Genomic DNA, 20554 nt, shown 5'->3' on the forward strand with positions numbered 1-20554 from the left:
AAAAAAAAAAAAAAAAAATTTCTAGAGCCTCTTTCAGCATTGGATATCTTTTTTTTTTTTTTTTTTGGCAGTACGCAGGCTTCTCAGTGTTGTGGCCTCTCCCGTTGCGGAGCACAGGCTCCGGACGCGCAGGCTCAGCGGCCATGGCGCGTGGGCCCAGCTGCTCCGCGGCATGTGGGATCTTCCCGGACCGGGGCACGAACCCGCGTCCCCTGCGTCGGCAGGCGGACTCTCAACCACCGCGCCACCAGGGAAGCCCAGCATTGGATATCTTAACAGTGTACAATGCTATCAGCAGCCAATCGGTCAGTTAATAAGTGTGCTTTATTTATTTGTTATTTTTTAAAAATAAATTTATCTATTTATTTATTTTTTGCTGCATTAGGTCTTTGTTACTGTGTGTGGGCTTTCTCTAGTTGCGGCGGGCGGGGGCTACTCTTCATTGTGGGGCGCAGGCTTCTCACTGTGGTGGCTTCTCTTGTTGCAGAGCATGGACTCTAGGTGCACAGGTTTCAGTAGTTGTGGCACGCGGGCTCAGTAGTTGTGGCTCATGGACTCTAGAGCGCAGGCTCAGTAGTTGTGGTGCATGGGGTTAGTTGCTCTGCGGCATATGGGATCTTCCCGGACCAGGGCTCGAACCCGTGTCCCCTGCATTGGCAAGTGGATTCTTAACCACTGCGCCACAGGGAATTCCTATTTGTTATTTTTAATTGTGGCAAAGAAACACATGACACAAATGACCATCGTAACCATTTTTAAATGTATAGTTCCGTTGCATGAAGTATATTCACATTGTTCTGCAACAGATCTCCAGAATTTTTTCGTCTGCAAAACTGAAACTGTACACCCATTAAACAACTCCCCATTTCCCCCTCCCCCCAGCCCCTGGCAACCTCCATTCTACTTAGTGTGCTTTATTAAGCTCCTACTATGTCCTTAATTAATGTTGCCCTTGAGGAGTGAGTAAGGCGAGTCTGGGTAGCTGACCAGAGTGCCAGTCGTCATCTCTGTGAATGTAACTCCGGCACGGGCCCTCTAGCACCGGCCGTATTGTTCAGTAAAAGAGTGAGCAGGTGAGACTAGGCAGTGGTCATGAGTTGCAAACAGCAGGATGCTTTCCTTTAGATTCTGATCTCACCATTTATTAGACGATGGCTTTGGTTAAGTTACTTCTCTACATCTCAATTTCCCAAACCGTAAAATGTACATATTGTGGTACATACTTTATAGAGAGATAAGGATTAAATTGGTTAGTATATGCAAGAAACTAACCATGGATTTTAGAAGATAATAAATGCTAATTAAAGTTTTTATTACTTAAAAAAAAAAAAAAAGAGTGAGCAGCTGAGGCCTGGGCAAGGGCCTTCACCTCTTTGAGCTTTCGCTTCCTGCTTGCAAAACAAGGATAACAATACTGAGCTCTCAAGGCTGTTGGAAGGAGCAGTGAGATAATGTATGTGAAGCACGTAGCTTAGGGCCTCAGACACAGCAGGTGTTCAGTCAACGGTGCCTGTTATTTATAACCTAGCTGAGGAGGCTAGACTAACAAGAGAGGATAGGACTTCTTCTACCATTAAGGCCCAGGCCTGCTGCGGTGGGCATCCCACGGACTGAGGGAATGGATCTCATCCAGGTGCCTTAGCCTGGCACTGCACATCCTCCTTACCCATCCCGGCTGGCCTGTCTAGCCTTACCTCCCACTACCTTTCCCCCAGGGACCCCCGGTGCCAGCCAGACTCATCTCCGAGCATGCTTCGCTCGTTCCTTCCTTGTCCCTTAGTTCATACTGTTCCACCGTCCTGAAATGCTCCTCCCCACTCCCTCCTTCCCCTCTTTTGAAGATCCTACTCATGTCTGAGCTCCTTCATGGAGCCTTCCCTGGCCACCCATCCCCAAAGAACCTCCTTTTCCTTGGAACCCCTTTGGCATTTTATGTCTTCATCTCTCCTGGCTTTTCTACACTGCCTGGGGTCCAGATCCTTTCGTATGTATATCTTAGTACCAGAGTCTGTGCTGAGTTCTGATGATGCAAAAATGAAAATGGTAAATGTCCTTGTCTTCATGGGGCATAAAACGCAGTAAAGGGTTAAGAAAGGGCTTCAAAAAATGACAATTCAGGGACTTCCCTGGTGGTCCACTGGTTAAGAATCTGCGCTTCCACTGCAAGGCACATGGGTTTGGTCCCTGGTCAGGGAACTAAGATCCCGCATGCCACGTGGTGTGGCCCCCCCCCCCAAAAAAAGACAATTAAAAATATAAGGTGAATAGCTTATGAGAGTAGAATGTGGTTTCAAACAGGGGGATAAATCACCCTGATGCTAGAGGACCACCTCGTGCAGCAGGTGGTGTTGGAGGCGAACTTTGAAGTGTGGCTTGCATTTCTACAGAAGGGAAGGAAGGTCAGCCTGAGGAATGGCATTAAGAAAGTGCTGGGGTTTGGAATAGCTCAGTCGGGCCAATGAGTGGGTTGTGTGGGAGGAACCAGAGAGACAAAAGGCTGGACAGGTAGACAGTGACCATATTATGGGTGGCTTCAAATGTCCAGCCAAGGAATTTCCTCCATCCATGCATTGAAATTAAGTGTCTCCCATGCGCTGCCTGCTGGTGCTGGGGGGACTGCAGTTAACCTTGGGGGGCCTGGGAACCTTGCCGGTTTTTGAGTAGGGGTTGCAGAAACAGGGCTAGGCCTGTGGAGGGCGAGTATGGGGTCTGTGAAGAGAGGAAATCATGGTGGGGAGAGTGGCTGGGCAGCTGTGAGGAACAAACCTGAGACATGTTGGAAGTAGGATTGAGACCATCAATGGATTGACGGGATGGGGTGGAGAGGAAACGATGCAGGGGGACTGGAGGGGATTCTGGGCTGGGTGATGGTGAGGATGCAGGGCCATTTGCTCTTTTCAGGGCGGCATCATCGCTCCTCCAACTAGATTGGAAGCCCCTCAGGGCATAGATTCTCTTTGCCCCCGTGTTCTCCTCGGCCCCTCGCTCACCTCCGAGGGGCACAGAATAGGCTCAGCGTGGACCCGGATGTTCTCAAGAAACGCATCTTTTTTTTTTTTTTTTTAATTGACAATTTATTTTATTTTTAAAATTTATTGATTTTTGGCTGTGTTGGGTCTTTGTTGCTGCACGGGCTTCTCATTGCGGTGGCTTCTCTTGTTGTGGAGCACGGGCTCTAGGCGCGCGGGCTTCAGTAGTTGTGGCACGTGAGCTCAGTAGTTGTGGCTCGTGGGCTCTAGAGTGCAGGCTCAGTAGCTGCAGTGCACGGGCTTAGTTGCTCCGCAGCATGTGGGATCTTCCTGGACCAGGGCTCGAGCCTGTGTCCCCTGCATTGGCAGGCGGATTCTCAACCACTACGCCACCAGGGAAGCCCGCAAGAAACGCATCTTGTCATGGGGACGTAACATACAGCGTGGTGACTGGAGTTAACAATCAGACTGTGTTATAAATTGAAAGTTGCTGAGGCCTTCCCCGGTGGCGCAGTGGTTAAGAATCTACCTGCCAATGCAGGGGACACGGGTTCGAGCCCTGGTCCGGGAAGATCCCGCATGCAGTGGAACAACTAAGCCCGCGAGCCACAGCTACTGACCCTGCGCTCTAGAGCCCGCGAGCCACAACTACTGAAGCCTGTGTGCCTAGAGCCTGTGCTCTGCAACAAGAGAAGACACCGCAATGAGAAGCCGGCGCACTGCGATGAAGAGCAGCCCCTGCTCGCTGCAACTAGAGGAAGCCCGTGCACAGCAACAGAGACCCAATGCAGCCAAAAATAAATATATTAAAAAAAAAAGTTGCTGAGATAGTCAGATTGTAAAAGTTCTCATCACAAGAAAGACATTTTGTAACTGTGTGGTGATGGATGTTAACTAGACTTGTTGTGATCATTTTGCAATATGTACAAATATCCAGTCCTTCTGTTGAAACTAATATGTGATATGCCAGTTATATCACAATTTAAAAAGTGCCCATTTGCCCCCCCCCAAAAAAAAACACAACTGAATCTTGCACCTTCTAGAATCCCAAGTTGGTATCCACGGCAGTATTTGTACACTGGCCTGGCTGTCTCTGGAGTCATGTTTCCGCAGAGAGCCAAATGTTTCCTGTATATATCTTCACACCCCAAATTAACTACCCTTTCAACTTCTGCTACAATTTTATCTCTCACTTGATGGCCATTTCCCACCAAGTTTTTATTGCTCCTCAAGAGTAACTTTAGATGTGGCAGAGATGGAAACAAGAAAGTTGTCTATTCCTTTACCTCAGCCTCAGTTGTCTATTCCTTTGATTTGTATGAATCAAACTCACATCTCAGTAAAGTTACACACTTTTAAATATCTTGAAACTTTGTCTCACTTGTGAGTGGTCAAAATTACAAATGTTAAATCCCTGGATGCCAAGGGTCTACCCCAGAGATGGCAAATACCTGGCACGGATACTCTTACTGTTAGAATGACCCGTAGCAGACATCACTAGTCGATCATGGCTGTCTTTCCCATCGAGCCAGGGCTTGGTCTCTGTCATTATGCTTTAGCACCCACCATCAGCTGAGTGGACTGGCACAGCAGCTGGAATCCGTTTGCCCTTTCTGGCCTTCTCCAGCTGTTGAATGATTGGGTTCTCAATGGGAGACTGCAGCCCAAAGAGTGGCCATTGCTGGACAGAATTCACCCTGGAGTGGCTTCACAGCGAAATGATGACCTAATGTTTCATTTATCTTCCTGCAGGAATATCCTGGGATCTTCTCTGATCTGTCAGCAGCCAAGGTGTTCGCAGGAAATTCAAGGAAAACAGGTCAGTGCTGGTCTGGGTCCTCTGTGTGCTGGGACCTCTGAAAGTCTACGTGTTATAAACTGTCTAAAGCCAGAGTCTCTCTTGCCCTTTCACTGTGGCTTGGGGAGGGAGGATAGAGTGGGAGGTTGACATTTTCTAGCTGTCTCTCTGCCCCAGCTCTCGACGTTGAATTGATGAGCTCCTTAAATGGGGCTTTGGGAGCCGGGAGAGATTTCCCTCCTCCCCACTGTTTCTGAATGGTGGCCGGCAGTATTCTTAATTTCTTTCTTGACCACCCTTATTGTAGGGAGGGAGCCTAGGGAAGCAGGAGAGGCCTGTAACTTCCTGCTTCCTGTCTCCTCCCACCAGCCGGCCAGAAAAGAATCTGTGGGAATCAGACCAATGCCACCTGTGTCTGTTCCTCTATCCTGGCTGCTGCAGGAATGCCCCTGGCCCTCCGGTGGTGGGCACCCTCTGCCAGGATGCTCGCTGGGGGTCCTCGTCTCTGCTCCTGCAGGCTCCAGGGGTCTTGCTGGTAGCTTCATCGTTCCTAGCACCTGTGCGTCGAGGCCCCTGCGGAGCTGGAGCTGGGCAGGAGCTACCCAGGTCACTGGTGTGGATGGTGCTGATTCAGGTTCCGGGGGTGCTGCGTGCAGACCTGGGTCTTTTAAAATTTATTTATTTATTTTTGGCTGTGTTGGGTCTTCGTTTCTGTGCGAGGGCTTTCTCCAGTTGCGGTGAGCAGGGGCCACTCTTCATCGCGGTGTGCGGACCTCTCACTGTCACGGCCTCTCCCGTTGTGGAGCACAGGCTCTAGAGCACAGACTCAGTAGTTGTGGCTCATGGGCCCAGTTGCTCCGCGGCAAGTGGGATCTTCCCAGACCAGGGCTCGAACCCCTGTCCCCTGCATTGGCAGGCAGATTCTTAACCACTGCGCCACCAGGGAAGCCCAGACCTGGGTCTTTTAATGTTTTAATTGATGTGTGTTTTATCCTGTGGCTTCCTCCTGGGGGGTGATCTGTAAACCTCTTACCTTCCAAGAACCCAGCTGCGTGGTGGTGGGGTGGTGTGGTGAGAAGGAGGGTGCTGGCTGGTAGCTTTTCTTGCCAAAAGATTCCCTCCTCTTTGAGCCCCAGCAGAGATTAATTGGAGTCCCGGGAGTGGCCGCGGACCTGTGGCTGGCCTGCCCGTGCTTTGCACATGATACTCAGATGCTGGGATTCATATTTGTCATTGTCATCATTGGCCACAGTTTCAGACTCTTTACATATGTCCACAACTAATTTAATTTAAATCGTATTAAATCTTAATTTAACTCTCATTTAGCTTTCATGAGAGTCCTGTGAGGTAGCTATCATTTCCTCCCGTTTCACAGTGGCAGCGGCTGAGGTGGAGTGCAGGTCAGAGACTTGCCTAAGACCACGTCTTTAGTGCCAGGAGAGCAGCGGCTCACACCCAGGCCATCTGATTCCCACTGCCCCTGCCCTTCGCAGCAGACCTGCGGCAAGGAATCTGCTTCCCATCCCTCCTGGAGTCTGGAGTCTGCTGCAGCTGGGATGCAGGGCTCCCATTTTAAGTCTTCCCCTCCCCCCGGGGCTTACGGGGTGTCTGCTTTCAATCTTGCTGCCCTGGGATTTGGGGCACCGCCTACGGGAGGACTGGCTGTGCAGCCAGGCGCGAGGCCAGGACGAGGGAAACCAGTCTGCTGAGAATCAGGTGGCAGGGAGGAGGGACTTGAGGACAAGTGGGTGAGGGTCCTCGCGGCTCATGGCACGTCCCACCCCGTCACAGAGACCCACGGGGCCCGCCCTGGGGGGCCTCAAGGGAGGAGACAGATGGACCTGCGTCACCAGCCCTTTCTAGCCAGACGACTGCCCTCCTGTGCGTCTGTTTGAAGGCAGAGTGAGGGAGACCTGCGTGAAGGCCTTTCCGGACAGGACGTTTATCCTCTCCGAAGGCCTTGGCCTTCACAGCCTTTGGTTTGGCCGTTTCTTGTCCTGCGCTTGCGCCTGTGGGATGGTGACCAGCTCCCGGTGGAGCTTCTCGTCCCACCTCTCCTGGTTAGGTCCCCTGTGACGGGCTGGTTGGTTCTCCAGGCCGGTCTCCTCCCCGCCATCGCTCAGATGCCTTCTCGCGCTGGTGAACGTGGTTTCTGAGCGGACGAAGGCCTGCCTGGGTCTCCGCTTCCAGTCTGGGGGCCTCCCCACCGCCCTCCTCTCACAAGAACCTCCTCTGCCCCTGGCCTCGAGGTGCACGGAGGAGGGAGGGGTGAGGTTCATGAGTGAACAGGTGATCTGGGTCCTGATGGAAGCCGGGCGGGGGGGTGGAGATTGTCCACAGAGATGCGCGCCGGTCTGGTTAGCGGCAGGGTCTCTGCCGCCCCTTTCGTTTTGCCTGCCTCCTGCCCCAGCCCCACGCACTTGGGAGTGAGAGGCCCCATCGCTGGACCCGAGCCCAACGAGTTCATAATTTCAGCTTCCGTCAGAGCCCCAGCCTGGTGAAATGAGAATATCTGCCTGGTGGAGGCCAGCTTCCACCCGCCCTCCCCTCGAACCAAAAAACACAACCCAAACTCAGCCCGCAGTGGCCGGGCTCCCGGAAGGGGCGGCCGGAAGGAACATGTCTGGGGGGGCTCACCGGTCAGCACGGCACTTTGGGCCCCACTCGGCAGCCACGTGTAGATGGTTTTTGAGTGTCTGTTGTTTAATACTACCTGTGCTTTTGAGTTTACCACCCGCTCCCCGCTCTGCCTTCTTCCCCACTCCCCTTCCAGTGCCTGGAAATTTATTGCACTTTGAATACTTGCTTACTTTCCAAGAGCCTCGTGATCATTTCTACACCCAGCGTCAACATTTGTTAAAATATCTGACCTTGTGCTGGAAACAGGAAAGGATGGGGGTGGAGGACCATCCAGGGCGCCTGGACAGTCAGGCAGCTCAGCCAGTCTCCTGGAACCTCCCCCTTGTTGGGGAGGCTTGGCTGTCACTGCAGGAAGGCCGAGGGTCCCGCAGCCTCCTGTGTAGGATCTTGGCGTGTTCCTGGCCTTGGCCTTGGCAGCTCAGGGCCGCTGCCAACCCTCACAGCACCTTTGTGCGGAGTCCAAAAATGCCCTTCCTCAGGTGAACAAGAAAAATTAGAGCGAGCAAATTATTGTAAAACCTGAACAACGTCCCACTCCGCCTGGGCCGGCCTTCTAGAGCCCTGGCGGGCGGCGGCCCAGTACCTGTGCTGCATCCCAGCACATCCTGTGCTCCTCTCACCCCCAGGGAGGAAAGGGTGTCAGGTTCAGAGTCAGGGAGAGGGCCAGGGGTAGGAATGGGCCTCTGAGAACAGTGGACAGACAGATGAGGGGAGCGGTCTTGGGGATGCTCAGCAAGGTTGGAACAGGGTGTGGCCATGCACTAGTGCGTGTGTGTGGCGGTGAGTATGTGTGTGCTTGTCCTAGCAAGTTTGTGTAGGGGGGAGTTCTCCCACATTGTTCTCTCAGCTAAGAGGCCCACCTGAGCCCTTTCAACGGGTCAGTATATACCTGTGTCGTGAATGCCCCCTCCTTGGAGGGGAGTGTGAAACGAACACAGAACCTGGCCGCCTGCCCCAGTGCGGAGGCTGAGGCTTCGGCCCGATGCTCTCCAGCAAGCCCCGGGGGCGTGCGGGGCAGAGAGGGTACATCCTGCCCCAGCGAGTCCCCACCCTGTAGAAGGGCTCAGAGGAGCAGCGTGCCGGGCTGGGTGGGAATGGGGGGATGGGCACACGTAGAATGACACATGTTGCTTTAGAGAAAGTGAGGTAGAGGTCTGGGCTTGCAATTTTCTACTCGTCCCATCCTGGAAGATTCTATACAGCTTTGTTTACAATCCAGACACGCAGATTGCAGAGTCCTGCGTGAGGAAGAGCGTTGGGTCCCCCAGGAAGGCAGGTAGGTTTGAAGCCAGAGTTCAGCTCTGGATGCAGCACGTGGGACCAGAGCGGGGGGAGGGGAATCTCTCGGAGCATCCCCAGGCCAGAGTCACTCTGCATTAGCAGCCATGGCAAAGGGGCTCCCACTTTCTTGCCGCTGAGATGGGCCGGGTGGGGAGGAAGTGCCAGTCCAGGGCCACCCCCCACCATGCAGGCTGTGGACAGCAGAGAGGGAGTCGGGGTAGAACCACCGTCTGGGCTCTGCCCCTCGCCTACTGCAGACTGAGAAGCTGGAGCTGGTGGTGGCTGGCCGGCCTGTGTCCGTGAATGTCTTCTATGAGGGGCAGTCATTCCCCACAGTGCAGGGAGACTAATACAGGACACTGGCCCATCAAGGACAGGGTTGGGTGGACCGCTCTCTGAGGACCGGCGGAGGAACGCAGGGGAGATGGGGCTGGGCCTTGAGGGACGGGGATGCAGGGGTGGATGGCAAGCTGGGCGTGGCCCGGTGATTGGGCTGGAAGGGGGAGGAGCAAGCTGTCAAGGCGGGGCCTCTTCACTCTGGGGTACCTGAAATGTCCCCCAGAGGAGACTGACCTCAGCAGACTAGCAGTGGGGAGCTGGTGTTGGTCCCCGGACAGGGGAATGACAGGATGAAAACGGATTTTTCGGAAAAATAAGCTTGTCACGGAATCCAATTTTTTTTTGTGTGTGTGTGTGTTACGCGGGCCTCTCACTGTTGTGGCCTCTCCCGTTGCGGAGCACAGGCTCCGGACGCGCAGGCTCAGCGGCCATGGCTCGCGGGCCCAGCCGCTCCGCGGCACGTGGGATCTTCCCGGACCGGGGCACGAACCCGTGTCCGCTGCATCGACAGGCGGACTCTGAACCACTGCGCCACCAGGGAAGCCCCAAGGTGAATTTTTTTAAAGTACTTTTTTTTTGTTGTTGTTGCAAAAATAATACAAACTCCTTATAACCGTCAAGCGTTCCAGAACTCGTAGAAAAGGAGAGCCTCCTGTAATCCTGCCCCTCAGGGACAATCGCTGTTAGTACTTTGACTTATATTCCTTGTAGGTATTTTAATGATAGACTAGTATCCAGCTGTCTACCTATTATCTTATCAATTTCCCTAAATAGCATTGTGTTACACTAACTGGAAACTTCTTTAGCCATCCTCCCACAGCGGTGCCCATAGCACTGGGCGGGGCTCAGCTGGTCCCGTCACCTGAGCTTGTGAACGTGGTGGCAGCCACCTGGTGGCTCTGCAGGGCCTGGATGGTCCAGGAGCCCCTTGGGCACGTGTTGGGCCGGTGTTGGCTCTTAGCTGGGCCTCTCTTCCCCACATGATTTCTCATTCTCAAGGGAACTGGCCTTTTAAGTGAAAACAGAATCTCCAAGACCCCTTGAGATGCAGGCTCTGAGGTCTCACAATGTATATCCACCTGCCGCTTGGTCAGAGCAAGTCACCGCACCCACTGGAACTCCAGGGCTGGGGCAAAGACGCAGCCTCTTGATGGGAGGACTGGCAAAGGCACGTCAAGGGCAAGTGTGTGCAGCGGTGGGAGGGCAGGGGTGTGCAGCCCCTGCACGGGCCCAGAAGCAGGAGGATTAGAATGTTGGGGGCTAGACGCCACAGACCTTTGGAAGACAGCCCAGGCTCGGTCCCTTCTCAGCCCCTTCTGACCGGATGGGTCACCCAGGGAAACTGGCAAGGCGGGATGCTTCATCCTCCTGCTGGCTTAGAGGTGTCGTTCCAGGTGGATTCTGTGTGGATGTGTGTGAGGGGCTTGTCTGGCCGGAGGTGAGAGTGAGCTAGAGTACGGGCCTCATAATGGACGGCTTCTCTGGCCCGCGGGCTGTGGAAGCAGAGCGGGAGCCTGCCTGCCCTCTGGAAGCTGCTGGCAGCTCCGCTGCTCGGTACCTGCTGCTAATTTTCATGGCATCTCCGAAGAATGTGTGTCAGTGAGTGAAGCCAGCCAGTCACTCGGCTCAGGCCTCTGCTGGGAACTCATTCATTCATTTGCCCAGCAAACAGGGCACCTCCTGTGTTCCAGCCTTTCTCCCCATCCCCTCCTACCCTCAGAGGTGGAGTGAGAAGACCCAGCCTGCAGGATCAGACCTCACTTCCCAGACAACTCACAATGGACTTAACATTCTGACTCCCTGTGACGTATTCGTTTGTATAGTTTTCTTATCACCTGCCATGCGTGGTAGCTCTTCTTTCCTGGGAAATGCCTCAAATGACAGAGACAGGAGGAAACACTGGGGCGGGGAGAGCCAGCTCCGGGTCATTAAGGAGTGCCACTTCCAGTTTCAAGGAGGATGCTTCCACGGAGCCGCTGGGGGAGAAGTCCTCCCTGGGACTCACATCCATCAAACTCCCCTCTCCCTGGAGCCCCCAGGCTGGCCTTGATGAACTGCGCTTTCCTCACACGCCCGCCCCGTGTTCTTTTGCCTGTCAACTGCCTGGTGGTTTGTGCATTCATCAAACTAGAACAAAGGGTGAGAGGGCTTTCGCATTTGAAAACCCCTTGGTGTTTTATTTTCTCTCTGCCCCTCTTGGAAAAGAAATGTTTTGTGGCCGAAAGGTTCACTGTGAAACAGTCCACGCTGCACAGCTCAGCCTCTTGGCCATTCTCCTTCTTGGCTGTGCTGGGAGAGAATGGACCCGGCTCAGCGACGGGGCTTGGTGGGGACTGGAGGATGGGAGGCAGCCAGCAGCTGCAGCTGCCCTGATGCTTCCCTGGGTGCCGGGGGCGCCGGCGTCATGCTACCGTGGCAGGGTGCATGATATCTGATCAGCTCACGGGCTTAATGTATCCCGGTGCTTAGTGTTGAGGAGAACGTGCAGAGCTGACGCTGCAGACCTCGGAGAAATCTGGCATCACAAGCAAGACAAGAAACCTCAGCCGCTCCTTTTGGCCAAGGAATTGGAAAAACTAAATGGAGGTCCTCAGCCTGTGCCAACTGAGCGTTTGCTGCTTTGAGGCGGATGGTAGGTAAACTGTCCATCAGCGGAGACCCAAGAGGCCTGTCTCTGACTCCTGACTTCCCTGCCCATGCCTCCACCCCCCAGTTCTGGTTCCCTGTGGCTGCGAGGATAATTCTTACTTCCATATCATCAAGAGTTATCATATCACTTCATCAGCAAGTGAATGACCACTTCGTTTTATGTCTAACTCCTTGGGGGAGAAACACAGTCTAGGAAAGGAACAGGAGATTTTTTTTTTGGCATGCGGGATCTTAGTTCCTCGACCAGGAATCGAACCCATGCCCCCTGCAGTGGAAGCGCAGAGTCTTTTTTTTTTTTTTGTATAAACTTATTTATTTTATTTATGTATTTTTGGCTGCGTTGGGTCTTCATTGCTGCACGCAGGCTTTCTCTAGTTGTGGTGAGTGGGGGCTACTCTTCGTTGCGGTGCGTGGGCTTCTCATTGCAGTGGCTTCTCTTTGTTGTGGAGCACGGGCTCTAGGCGTCCGGGCTTCAGTAGTTGTGACACACAGGCTCAGTAGTTGTGGCTCGTGGGCTGTAGAGCTCAGGCTCAGTAGTTGTGGCACACGGGCTTCGTTGCTCCGCGGCATGTGGGATCTTCCCGGACCAGCGCTCGAACTCGCGTCCCCTGCATTGGCAGGCAGATTCTCAACCACTGCGCCACCAGGGAAGCCTGGAAGTGTGGAGTCTTAACCACTGGACCGCCAGGGAAGTCCCACTACTGGCCACTCTGACTCTGTGAGGGTCCGAGGCATCTTTGAGCCCTGGTGCTCTGTGTGGTAAGAGCTTCAGCCAATGTTGGCTTAGGTGAGTCCCACACCTTTTCTGTTCTAAGCTACCAAAGGCCTTCTCAATTTCATCGTGTTCTCCCATTTCCCCCCGAGGTTCGGCCCCGCAGCGTCCATGGCACCCGGGCATGGGCTCTGGAGGCCGAGTAGGAAGGGATGGGATTGCTGTAGCCAGAGCCCTCAATGTAGGGCTTGAAGGAGAAGCCAGCCTGACCAGCTGAAGCCTCATGCCTGACAGTCACACCTAATCTGGAATAAAAAGCGATGTTACCTCTGTTTCATCATCCACTTTCATCACTGCTTATCCAGATGGTTGATGGTGCCGTGCCTGTGAGCGAAGTGGGGGGACCTGATGCTCTGTCTGTGGGCCGGGGTGAGGGAGGATGCTAGGCTGGGGAGGTGAGCCCCACCCTGACTCTGGGGCAAAGGGGAGGTGATTCCTTAGACTGTGGGCCCTTTCTCCTTGGGACCCCCACCAGAGAGTGCTAAATCTTCAGTTTGCCAAAAATTACATTTTCATTGCCGAAAAATCCTCAAGGGCATTCACTGGAGGGATGGTACAGCTTTAAAGAAATACCTAAGAGGGTATATCTATCTTATGATGGTGGTTGTTTTAAACCAAGTCTTTTTAACATTCCTGATTCATGTCAGGAACTAAAGCATTTGGTGCTGCACATCCTAAACCCGGCGGTGCAGGGGACCGGGGGCCGGTCTCCACCGACCCCTGCAGCCTCCCCCTCCGCCAGCCCTGCAGCCTGAGCAGTGCAGTGTTCGTGCAGCCAGAGGACTCAGACGACTCAGGACTTGCGCAGCCTCTGGGCATTGGTTCTCTGCCAGGCAGGGGCACTTCTGACCACTCGCCTCAATCTCTGTCTCTACTTCTGCTGGAGAGCAGAGGCCTGGATTTTCCCCTCCACTGATGCTCTGCCTGTTTTCTCATTGTCCAACACTTGGTGGGCACGCCGATCGTTTTTGAATGCATGAATACTGCATTTGCGACGTGAAAAGAAACGTGTCCCCCATCCTACCCATTTCCCTGGACACTTGGAGCACTTGCCTGATGTAAAACCGCCCCATCTTCACAGTTGCAGGGGTGGGAGATGTCTCTGGGGAGGGCGCAGGACTCTCAAACCAGGAGCTTCTTATTAAGGCGTCTGCAGTTCAGGGAGGGGGCCTTATCGCTGCCTTTCCCGAAGGGGCGGACAGGAAGTCGTGGGCAAGAGGAGGCCGCCGCTTGGAGGTTTCACGACGAGGAAACTGAGGCTGGCTTTCCCAGGAGCTCCAGGCAGTTGAGTGGAGGAGGCTGGAGCCAGCCTTTGCAGATCCTAAGCCTGGATTCTGCCTCTCTTATCCCCCACGCCTCCCCTCCCCTGCTCCCACCTTCCTCAGCTCCCCCAGGGGTGCCTCAGAGGTAACCTCACAGGGCCAGCGGGGCAGCTTTGTAGGAAAACATGCACCCAAAATGGCCAAATCCCTGAGGACTTGAGAGAGGCACGTGTGGGGTTATTTTGGGTTTGGTGGGCCGGGCTCGGATCTCTCTGGCATTCCTGGCCGTTGGCCTCTCAGAATTGACCAGAATGGAAGGATGATAAAAATCGAGGCCCCAGGAATAGCTCAAGAATTTGCTCATTCGTGACCCCTGTAAAGAGGTGCCGCTCAGCCCAGAGCCCACAGCAAGGCTGGGGCTGAAGGAGGTGCTGGAAAGGGGAGGGGAAGAGGAGGAAGGTTTCAGACAGTTTCCTCTTCCGGGCAGGAGCAGGTGGGAGCTCAGGGCTGGTTCGGGGCCAGTCTGATAAGGAGCCAGAGGAGTGTACCTCCCACACCAGCTTGTCCCTGCCCCTCGGGGGTCGCCTGGTAACACCCACTGGCCAGGTCAGTGCAGCCCTCTCTCTGATCTCTCTGCTCTGTTTCTCTGTCCCCCTCGGACCTAGGCAGCTCGGGGCAGCTCTGGCCTTGCATCTTGGGGAGCCTCATCTCTCCCTCCCTTCCCCAGAGTCAGGCCCAGAGACCCTTTTGCTCAGTGCGCGTGAAGGGGGCGCGTACTGAGCACCCATCCGGTAGCAGGTCAGGAGCACAGTGATGCCAGGCATCTGCCTCTGCCCTGGAGGAGCTGGCATGGGTGTGTAGAGACCCGTGTAGATGTGCACTGACCCATGATGCCATCCGGAGCCATCCGTGGTGCTGGAAGGGCGGTGGGGATCATAGCAGGTGAGTGGTCAGTGGAAAGAGCAGCCCCGGGGAGTCAGGACACCTGGCTGGCCCTGGGTCAGTCACGTCACTTCTCTGGGTTTTTCGTGTGTAAAGTGAGGAGTCTGTGATCCCCAAGTCCCTTCTGGCTTGAGAGTTACCTGGTTCCAGGAGTCGCGGGGAGGAAGACCCTTCTCAGATGGGTGGGATGTTTTTGTTGCCTCCGCTCTTTGTTCCAAAGCGGGGGTCCAAGGGTGGACATCTCAGCTGAGTCATCCCCATGGGGACAGGCTGAGGGCTCAGATGTCACAGCTGGGCCTCAAACCTCTCTTTTGTTCTCTGGACCCTCCTGCTTGTGCAAAGTCAGACTTTAGGTTTAAGAAAATAGTTGCCCTTGTCCAGGTTGAGGTGGTTGCCCCTTGGACTACAAGATGAGGTCCGAGGGGCTGAGTGAGGCTTGCAAAGTCTGCAGTGACCTGGAGCAGTGTCCAGCCTCACTGCTCCCCACTCGGGGCCACTATGTCCCGTTTGTCTGTGTAACGCCCTCCACACGGGTTCTCATTTCCCATTGTTCTTGTCATTGTCTGCCTGGCTTGGAACTCCCCTCCTATCCTGCATGGTTTTTTCTCTTATGAGCATTGTTTTACCAAATCTGAAAACTCAGTCAGCCATGATTTCTTCAAGAATTTTTTTTTTTTTTGGGCCGTGCTGCACGGCTTGCGGGATCTTAGTTCCCCAACCAGGGATCTAACCTGGGCCCCTGGGTGGAAGCCCAGAGTCCTAACCACTGGACTGCCAGGGAATTCCCTCTTCGAGTATTTTTCTGTTCCCCCTTCTCTCTCCTCTCTTTCTAGAACTTCCACTGTGTGTACGTTAGACTGTTTGATATTGTCCTGTAGGTTGCTGAAGCTCCATTAATGTTTTTCCATCTTTTTTCTTTCTGTGCTTCATCTTGGATAGTTTCTAGTGTTAATATCTTCAAGTACAATTACCTTTTCTTCTGCAGTGTCTAATCCAATGTTAATAAGTCCCATCCAGTGTATTTTTCATTTCAGATATGGGGTTTTTCATCTCTAGAAGTTCCATTCGAGTCTTTTTTTATATCTTTCACTTCTCTTCACACCAAGCTTATGTTTTCCTCTGCATTCTTGTGCTTATGGGACATACAATCACTGTTTCTTTTCACCCTTGTTTACTGGTTTCATCGTCTGTCATGTTTGCGTCTGTCCTATTGACTGCTTTTCCTCCTGGTTGTGGCTCATATTTTTCGACTTCTGTGAATGCCTGCTAAGTTTTGATTGGATGCCAGACGTTGTCAATGGAGCGTTGCTGGATTTTGTTACATTCCTTCAAATAGTATTGGACTTTATTCTGGCATGCATCTGAACTGCTTGGGATTGGTTTAATATGTCCGAGGCTTGCTTGTAAGCTTTGTTAGGGTGCGTTCAGCCTTCAGGCTAGGGCTAATGTAGCTTCACTACTGAGGCACCACCCTCTGAGGACTCTACCCAGTGCCTTGTGTGTCGTGAGTTCTTCTGCTCTCATTGGTGGGAATGTGGCCCTGAGTGAGCTCTGCAGATTGGCTGGCCCGTTGCTTTCTCTTGGTTCTGTTCCCAGGCTTGTGGTGTTTTACCCTACACTTGTGTAGGTCAGCTGGAGATGCCGGGGGACTCTTCTCCAGAGCACCCTCTCTGTGCAGTCCCCTTCTCTCCAAAGTTCTGCCCTAAAAATTCTATCTCTATGAACTCCAATTTCTGTCTCCTCAACTCGGTGGGACCACTGGACCCCGTGTGGGTTCCTTGTCCTCAGCTGCTGTGTGGGTGCTGCCTCCGGGCAGTAAGCTTGGCCATTATGGGACTCCCTCTTGTGTTTCCTTCTCTCACGGATTACAGTCTAGTGCTGCCTGCTGTCCAGTGTCTGAAGCAGCTGTTTCGTGCCTTCTGTCCAGCTTTTTAGTCGTTTAAGGGGCAAGGGTGAAGCCAGTCCCTGTCACTTCACCGTGGCTGTAATCTGAGGCTAGCATTATTGGAACACTCACCTTGGGCATCGTCACCCTCTGGGGCAGGTGTCTCTAGTCAGCCTTCCTACGGGAAAGACCCCATTAGCCGTGTGTTCTTTCCCCCGTGTTTCATCTGGTTTGTTTTTTTTTAATCTCTCCACACAGGCTGTCTCCCTGAGCACAAAGGTGATATGGTATTTCCCTTAACATCCTTTGTACCTAGCCCAGTGCCCGGCACATAGGAGACAGCTCCTGTTTGCGGACCAAATGAATAAATCGGAAGAAACTATAAGCTAATTGTGCCGTGTGGTTGCTAAGAAAAACAATGCTGCCCTGGGTATGAGGTTTACACTTTGTGCTCTGTGGAGCTTATAGCACATCTGCATCTGGGTTTTGTTAATTCTGGTTGGGATACTGGCAACTCTAAATTCATCCAGAGGAGGGTGACTAAGATGGTGGAAACTACACCACATGGGGACTGGGTGAAGGGTTTGGGAATGTTCCTTTTGTCTGGAAGTTATTTTTATGGAGTGTTATGGGAAGGGAGGGGATGCACAGTAATGGCCTCCTGACATGGGCAGGATTGATGTGGACGGGAGGGTTTAAACATGTCCTGTGGCTTCAAAGCCTAAATACCCAGGTGCCTAGGACCCATGGGGGAGGGGATTCGGGGAGGTCAGACGTGGGCCCAGTTCCAGGAAGAACTTCCTAACAGCTGGAGCCATCCGGCAGAGGAGGAACGGGCTACCTTGGGAGGTAGTGAGCTCCCCATCACTGCTGGGGTTTAAGCAAAGACTGATAGTGACCCGGGGTTTTGTTTGGGATGAAGAGTAGGTACAGTGTTACACGAGATACTCTCTAAGATACTTTTCTACTCAATGAGGTTAAATGTTACTCCTCCTTTTGAGCCCCTGATTCATCCGCCCTCGCAACTCTGCATCCCACGCACACACACACGCACGCATGCATGTACGCACCTGTGCAAGCGTGTTCAGAAAACACACCTGAAACATGCTCCTTACTACTCTTGTGAAACTCCTTGCAGCCTCCATCGCCGGGCCTCGTCTGGGGCCCCTGCAGAAGTGGCCTCCCGCTGCCGGTGCTGGGCCCCGTCATCCCCCTTCAGCCTGCCTGGCACCGCATTGATCCGGGCTGGCCCTGTGTCAGCGCCTCGTCCCATTGTCTCCTGTGTCTGGACACACAGTGCCTTTGAGGCAGGATGACTGTGAGCCTCCTGCACAGTGAAGCCTGGCGGCCTTGCTGCAGCCCTACCCATGCTGGTGAACGTGGCTCTGCACAGGCACCTCCGCTCTTGACTGCTCGTTGGCTTGTTGCTCTGGGTCTTGGGTCTCTTCCTCCGTGGGGCCTCTCCTCTCTGGACTGGAAGTGCCCGGGAGGGTTCACCCCCAGGTTGAAGATGCTGGGGAGGCCTGTTTAACGGTGGTCCTGGCAGATTCTCAAGGGAATCCTCAAGCACCTGCCTTTTCCCCTTTCTAAGGATGTAGCCCAGGAAGGACGGGCGGGGCTGCGGCTCGGTGGCTTTGGGGGAGGGGAGGGGACCTCAGAAGGGGTCCTAAGCCAAGGGCCTGTCTCCTGCTTCCCCGAAGCTGTTGTCCCACCTCTGTATGGAAGGAGCCCGGTCAGGTCGCTTGTAAGCGGTCACAGCTGGGCAGGCTCTGGGGCAAGGGCTTTGCAGAAAGAGAGTTCTTAAAAGAAAGAAAGAGAGATCTTCCTGGCAGCCGAGTGCTGGGCTGTGCCCCGAGTGAGAGGCCTGAGCTCCGGGAGCCTCTCTCCTGGTGCACTGCTCCCTTCCCCCACCGGGCAAGCCAGGCACCACCATGGGCATAAGGAGCACTCTTGAACTGGGGACTTTCTGGCCCTCTTAGCCTTGGCCTCCAGACCAGTTTGACCTGCAGGAGGCTCCATTTCTTACTTTGCGAGATGGGAGGAACAGTGGCTCTCCGGGGAGCTGGAGGATGGCCCATTTGCAGGACTTTCTTTTGTGTCCAAGGCTGCCAGGTCCCCAGAGCAGCTTTCACCAGCCCGAGCAGTGTGGGTTTGGCCTCTTCCTCAGCCAGTGCTCAGAACCCTTTGTGAATGAGCATCCTTTCTCCCTTAACGGAGAGGGAACGTTCTTTGGAGACCGGTGTACCTGGAGGGCTGGCACCTGCCTGCATTCGGGCTCACAAAGCCCGTGCGCCCTGGAAAAGGGGCCCGGGGAGAGGAGGTGCATCACTCTGTGTGCGTTCTGTCTGTCCAGTGCCCAGATGGTGTCTGGCACAAAGCAGGCACTCAGGAGCCCTTGATGACCGAATGGAGTCGTCCCTTCACCCCCATGGCTGGGCCGCGCTGCAGTCCAGAGGTGCTTCGGCGGGAAGCGGTGCGCCTGGGCCTCTCACTGTTCGATGGGAAACCTGAGTGTTCTGTCTCGTTTCCTGCTTGTTCCATTGGAGGGTGCCAAGACCATAATAAAAGCAATGGTATATAAAAAACAAAAAACAAAAAAACAAGCAATGGCATAATCACAGCTAATATCAGTGGAGCGCATTCTGTCATGATCTGCAGGATTTTGGCCTAATTCTTGAAATGCACTCACTAGAAAGAAGTTTCCTGAATTTGTTCTCCATTCCCCGTGGCTTTTTGCATCAATTCCTGACTTCTGCCTTGGAACACATTTGCCTCTGCTGTGAAGATAATAAAAATATATTCAGTATTTTTGTCAGTCTTATCTGTGGTAGCTGTTGTCTACGTGCTGCTTTAGGTCAACAAATATTTTACTGAGGATTTTTGTATGGGTGATCTTTCTGTTCTCTATGTGGTTATCCATGTGGGACTTTCTCATTTATGCTCTGCCAGGCATTTACTGGGCACCTGCCGTGTGCAAGGGATTCTGTGGTGAGCAGCACCAGGCGTGCCCACAGGTCTGAGGGCCTCAGACTGGTCTTTGGAGGCAAGGACTGTCTGTGTAAATCCCTCTCTGTGGTGTCCTGTTAGCACTCAGGGTCCCCACCCCGGGACTGAATAAGTAATTATTCAGTTGGTGCTGGATAAATAATTTTGGGGTCTTCCATTTCTGTAGGGCGCCCCACTGTGAAAGCACCAAAGAATATTCCCAGAAATCATCTTACCTGTCGTTTCCTCCTGACAACGACCTTGAGAAGTGGCTAGAACGAGCATGTTTTTTTTCTAGAGGAGGCCACTAAGCCTTAAAGGACTGGCAACCCCCGAGTGGGGCTGTCCTAAATGTCCTGAGACTCATTCATCCCGCAAATGTTTGGGGGCCAGCAGTGTTTAGGCTCTGGGGATGCAGGAGTGAAGAAAAATCCATGACCACAAGAGCTTATATTTTGGAGGGGGAGACAAACAATAAACAAATAACTAAAATCTATAGTGACAAATGTTATGGGTCAGAGTGAGATAGGGAAGGGGGTGGGAGGATGGGGCGGGGGGCAGGTATTATGGGTTAAACAGTGTCCTTAGGAAAGGCGTTCCTGAGGAGATGACATTTCATCAGAGAGGGAAGAAGAGGTGGGTGAGTCCTGGAGATATCTGGGGGAGGTGCATCCCAGGGCCGAGAGAACAGGAGGTGCAAAGGCCCTGCGGCAGGAGCGTGTGAGGCTTGTTGGAGCCCAGTACAGCTGAGTGAAGGGAGCAAGGGAAAGGTCACAGGACTCAGACCCTACAGGGGCTTGAGGGCCATTCTGAGGGCTGTCGCTTTTATGGTGGGCAAGGTGGGCGCCTTTGGAGGAATTAGATCAAGGAGACGGACCTGCATTTCATTTCGGAAGGACCGCGGTGGCTGTTGTATAGCCAGCTCAGTGTGCAACAGAAGGAACAGCAGTAACTGTTGTCTATCAAGTGCGTGTTGTGTGCTGGGCACCAGGCAGACCCCGGGCGTGCACGTCCCATTGGATCCTTCCGACG

At 53.5% G+C, this 20554-nt stretch overlaps 1 protein-coding gene across 1 annotated transcript in view; it reads left to right on the plus strand.

The window, feature by feature from the left end:
* The window catches only part of TSPAN9 (tetraspanin 9), a 181906-nt gene that overhangs the window by 2229 nt on the left and 159123 nt on the right, over positions 1 to 20554 (plus strand). The window contains exon 2 of the mRNA XM_029206405.1: positions 4722 to 4788. The gene's annotated coding sequence lies outside the window, so the exon portion shown is untranslated. The remainder of the gene's footprint in view (positions 1 to 4721; positions 4789 to 20554) is intronic.

This window comes from Monodon monoceros, unplaced genomic scaffold (genome assembly GCF_005190385.1).
Source record: "Monodon monoceros isolate NGI ecotype Baffin Bay Population unplaced genomic scaffold, NGI_Narwhal_1 Super_Scaffold_6, whole genome shotgun sequence".
NCBI classification, from domain to species: Eukaryota; Metazoa; Chordata; class Mammalia; order Artiodactyla; family Monodontidae; genus Monodon; species Monodon monoceros.